Raw genomic sequence first — 5,785 nt, forward strand, 5'->3', positions numbered from 1 at the left:
TCACTTGCTCAAGGACTCTCCCTCGACAGCCAATGGAACGGTGTTGGCCATGGTCCGGTACTTGAGGGCATACAGCATCTTGAGGTAGCGGCGGATCTCGCGCCTCTCGAGGTTGGAGACGTAGTTCCAGATCCCATACACGCCGGTGAGGGTCATCAGCCTCTCAGAGTAAAGCTTCCAGGTGTATCTGAATAAGATAGTTAAGATGATTGTAGCCGGACACGCTATTCACCATGATCTCAGCAGAACCACCATGTGCAGTTGCGAATGTAGGAAGACCACAAGTCATGGCCTCATAGAAAGCATGCTACACGCGGAAGAGGTTTGTGAGAACACAAATTTTTACAAGGCGACAATGTGGTCTATGCAACATGTAGTTACCTTCACTAAGGCAACCTTGGTGTCACAGATTTTTTTTTGAACCGGGCATTACCCCTTTCCATTAACTGAATAACGGAAATACAATAGTCTCCGAGCAGAACCAGAAAGGAAGCGGGAAAGGGGAAGGCGAGTTCAACGCATCGCCGGGAAACCCACCACAGGAACTCGCCTACGAGACACCTGCTGTGGGGCGAAAACCCGACAACACCTACAGATCTAAGAGCCCAACGGCCATCAGCAAAGTATTAAGCAAAATACATGACCCATCAGGTCTCCTTCTCACGCAGGAGGACACACAAAAGTAACCCTGCTTTCTGGAGCCGGCTGGAGATTGAAGACGCGAACTTTCATGTAGTCGCCGAATCTTCGGTTGCAGCTGCGCAGATCATCATCATGTTGCTTGTGCTGTGCCTTAGCATCTCCGCTCCACGCTCCATTGCCTCACGGTCTGTCCCTTTTAAGAGACCTGCCCAGTAGGTGATAAAGACACACGCAGAAAAGACAATCTCAAAAGGAGTTTTAGGGAGCTTAAACTCAAAGGTTGCTCTGTTACGATTGTTCCAAATTGCCCAACAGATGGCAGCAAGACCGAAGGTATAGAACTTAGCACCATCGGGAAGGTAAACATAACACCAAGTGTAATACTGCCAAAGATTATTAGGACAAAGATCGGTGCCCAGGACCGCTCCCACCGATCACCAGATCACTCTGGCAACAGGGCATAGGAAGAAGAGATGTTGCGCCATCTCACGAGCAGCACAAAACGAACACTTAGCATTACCAGCCCAATTTCGCCGTTTCATAACATCTCTAGTTAGGACCGCGTCTTGAAATAACTGCCACATAAAGATTTTGATCTTAAGTGAAATACTAGCTTTCCAGACCCATCGATAGTCACATCCTGCAAGGTTGCTTTCAAGGAGTTTGTACATGGATTTAGTAGTAAATCGGTGCTTAGGCCCAGGTGCCCAGCCAACCTTGTCAGGCTCTGCAGATGAGATGGTACCCAGCACAGTTGTGCGCATCTCGATCCACATGTTCTCCAGGGGGGGGGGGGGTTAGCCTTCTGCGAAACATGTCGCCGGCCTCCACATCTCCCAACTTGTCAACCGTAATCTTAGGCATATTACAGATGCTAAACAGCTGTGGGTATTGCACCCGCATAGGAGGCATACCATTCATGGAGTCCTCCCAAACTTGTGCCACGTCCCCTGAGTTAATCTAAACAATTCTGCCCCTCATGTAATATTCTTTAACTTTCATAATATCTTTCCAGATAGGGGAATCATTAAACTTGCTCTTCACCGTGGCAACCGTATCTTGTTTCAAGTATTTAGCCTTCACTATATCTTGCCAAAGGCCTTGTTGAGTATCCAGCTTCCACCACCACTTTACCAGGAGGCTGATATTTTGTTTGCGTAGGTCCTTAACATGCAGCCCACCTTTGTCCTTGGAGCGACATACTCTGCTCCAACGGACTAAGTGGTATCTTTTTCGACCCTCCCAACTTTGCCAGAAAAATCGACGTCTCCTCTTGTCTAATTTTTCAATGAAAGTTTTAGGGAGAAGGAACATGGCCATATAGTAATAGACTATACTGGACAAGGAGGAGTTCAGCAGCGTAAGTCTGCCACCTGATGAAGCAGCATTGCCTATCCAGGCCTCACAGCACTTGCCAAATTTGTCATCAACAAAAATCCATTCCAGGCATCTTAAAGAGGAGAAACTAACTGGTACTCCTAAGTAACGCATAGGAAAATGACCAATTTGACAGTTAAAGAGCTCTGCATAGTAACTAAGGATATTGTCATCACCCCCTACACACAGGATTTCGCTCTTAAGGTAGTTAATCTTCAAGCCTGACATGAGCTCAAACATTTAAAGAAGCAATTTGAGGTTGATTGCAGCAGATGTGTCATGCTCGAAGCATAACACCGTATCATCTGCGTATTGCAACACAGCAACTCCCCCCTCGATAAGATCAGGGGCTAAGCCAGTGATCAAATTTTCCTTTTGAGCATTGAAGATCATCTTCGAGAGGCACTCAACCGCTAGATTGAACAAAAAAGGTGAGTGAGGGTCGCCCTGGCGAACCCCTTTACGACTCACAAAATAAGGTCCAGTTTGGTTATTCAACTTGATACTCACCGTGCCATCATTCAGGATCTTTTTAATCCATCCACACCATTTATCATTAAAACCCCTCATCCTATGACATCCCAGGAGAAAATCCCAGTTGATTCTATCGTATGCTTTTTCAAAGTCAAGCTTTAAAACCACGCCAACTTTCCTCTTACTGTGAGCATGATGCAGCACCTCATGCAAGGACAGAATCCCATCCATGATGTTTCTGTTCTTAATGAAGGCATTTTGGTGTCGGCTGATCAACTTATCCGCATAGATAGCTACGCGGTTGTCCAACGCTTTATAAAACTCTGCTGGGATGTTATCAGGCCCTGGGGCTCTATTGCTTTCCATACTAAACAAGGCTGCCTTGACCTCTGCCTCAGAGAAAGGACGAACCAAATACTCATTGTCTTGATCATTCAACTTCTCATGCTCCCCCAGGTATCAGGAGATAGATGAAAAAGGTTGCCTGGTGCTTCCCCAAACAGATCTTTATAGTAAGTGGTAGCATGCTCAAGTAAGTTCTTTGTGCCCTCGATCACATTATCCCCATCCGTGAAGGACTAGATAGTATTCTTAGGTTTTCTACCATTCGCAATGCGATGATAGTACGCAGTGTTTTGGTCACCTTTCAACAACCATCACTCTTTAGACTGCTGCAGTCTGAATAACTCTTCGTTCGTCAGAATTACATTAAGCTCGGCCAAGATGAAGCTCTATAGCAGCAAGACTCGGCATCAACGATGCCTTCTTCCTCCATTTTTTCAATCTCCTCAAGTTCTTTACGGATCTCTTTCTTCCTTTTCCTCTCGTGTCCAAAGACATGAGACCCCCAACCCTTGAAATATTTCTTACAACGTTTCAGTTTGATATTTAGGATGTCTATAGGATCATTCAAATTAACCGGCTGTTCCCAGATTTCTCTGGCCTTAGGCAAGAACAACTCATTGCTCAACCAGCTAATCTCAAAGCGAAACTCCTTTTTCTTAGGGGGTTCAAGACTGCCAGGTTTCAGGGAGAGAAGGAGGGGATTTTGATCAGAGATGTCTCGAACAAGCTTACGAACTGACACCAGAGGAAATAGCTCTTCCCAGGAAAGACTCATAAGCACCCTGTCCAGCTTCTCTAGAGTGGGATGGGGCCTGATGATTAGACCAAGTGTATTTGCCCCCAGATAAGTGAATTTCTCTGAGACTAAACGCATTGATCACAGAGTTGAACTTGTCAACATAAGGATTAAGTCTCATGTTTTTATTCTTGTCATCACACCCCCTCAAGATGTTAAAGTCACCACCTATGATATAAGGTATATCAATGCGAGAGCAAAATGATGCCATTTCAACAAGGAAATCATCCTTGAACTCCTCATGGGCCGCTCCATAAACAACCACCAGAGCCCATATAATATCTCTCTCAACATCATGTACAGTGGCTTGTAAGATACACTTACCCACTTTCCAGGATATAACTTCATACTTTTCTTTCTTAACACCACAAAGGATACCACCAGACTTTCCTCTCGAAGGGACCCAACACCAAGCAAAAAGATCACATGGATCGATCTTCCTAAAGTAACTCTTATGAAAATCCTTTTTCATCGTTTCTTGCAATGCCAGGAAATCCAGGGAGTAGCCCTTAATAAGGTCTGAGAGGCAGGTGGACATCCCCTTTTTCCCTGCCCCCCTAAAGTTCCAAAAGATCCCACTCATTTGACAACCGTACTGTGTTTTCTCCCCCTGGTAACCTTGTTAGGAAGCTGAAGAAGGTTACCCACTTTGATCAGGGCTAACTCCCTGTCTCTCTGACTCCTGGTGACAGGTCTACTAACATTCACCACAGGTTTCCTAGGTTTTCTTCTAGATTTAACCAGGGTAAACTCATTAGTATCAGTGTTAGGGTTCCCCTCATCCCCCCAATCCATACTTAAAGGTGTTTTATCTCCTTTGGCATTGATTATGAACATATTATTATTCTTGCCATTGCCTTGAGTGCTATCCTAATTACTATTCAGAGCATTAACTCGAGATTTTTCAAGTTCACGAAGAATATCTATGCTCGCAAAGTCTGTGTCAGGAATATCGACACCCATTTTAACAGCATGTAAGACTAACTCAGGATCAGATAGCACGTCAAAGGTATTACTATTACTGTTATTACCTTCCAGATTGCGCTTCTTGGCCACTGCAGCTGCCTTTTCATCAATTCGCATTAGGTTAGTCTGGGTGTTGCGCAAACTGAAGCGAAGATTCTCTTCTGTGACAAGAGGAGGGGTGGGAATCACCTCATTCTCATTGTCCATCGATGAATCAGGAGACTGGACAATGTATTTGCTTGGCCCCTCCCCCTCGAAGATTCCACTTTCCTGCAGGGGTTGCATAGACGCACCGTATTTGACTGTGTCAGCATAGGATTTACTCATATTGCCCGGAGCAGTACAACAATCAGGGGACTTTGTCGAATTCATCAGGGGGGAAACGCTTACATTTTCAAGAGTAGACTGTTTGCCATAGGGTAGATCACTTTTTCCTTTCATTTTCTCTACCTTGTCGTGTTCCATGGCCAGAGTATCAATCAGGAGAGTGTTATCGAGAGATTCATCTGAACCCTCATCTTCCAGAGAATCCTGCTGCCTTTCCTGGCCTGCATACTGAGAGCCAATGCCCGCACCCTCCACATGTGAGGAAGATCCCCCCTCCTTGTTTCCATTGGCGGCTTGCATTTTCATCTTCTTAAACGTATGATTCCCAGTTTCAGGAGTAACATTCACTGTTGTTTTCTTACGATCAGGATCCCTGACCAGCACATGATCTAGCTCATAATAAAAATCAAAGAAGTGATCCCCCAGCACTGCCTCAGCTACAGGTGGGATCTCATCCACATTCCTGCAACCTATCTTCACACGCACATATTCGGGGCGATGAAGAGTGGCACCATCAATCTCCAAAGGGACACCAACCAGAGAGGAAACAAATGCCAGATTCCTTTCATTCCTTTTCTCCAAGGGGACATTGCTCACTTTAACCCAGGCTTTCTCCATAACCCCTTTGGCTCCAAGAGCCGAGGTCCAGGGGGTCAATTTTCACCACAGTACCAGTGGATTTCAGAGTCATTCTGCCAGTATAACACGCTTTGGACACATCACGATGATTAGGGAATCTAACAATGAAAACACCAGGACCAATAGCTCTAGCAGTGCAACTCCAACCAGTGGCAATATACCGAGACAGATCAAACTCCATATCCTTAGTAGAAGTGTGTCCTTCCACAATAGTCACCA

At 45.4% G+C, this 5,785-nt stretch overlaps 1 pseudogene; it reads right to left on the bottom strand.

Annotated features, from left to right (window-relative positions):
- On the bottom strand, positions 1-289 carry LOC119289872 (annotated as a pseudogene).
- Between the last annotated feature and the right edge of the window lie 5,496 nt (positions 290-5,785).

The sequence above is a fragment of the Triticum dicoccoides genome, chromosome 4A, assembly GCF_002162155.2.
Source record: "Triticum dicoccoides isolate Atlit2015 ecotype Zavitan chromosome 4A, WEW_v2.0, whole genome shotgun sequence".
In the NCBI taxonomy this organism is placed as follows: Eukaryota; Viridiplantae; Streptophyta; class Magnoliopsida; order Poales; family Poaceae; genus Triticum; species Triticum dicoccoides.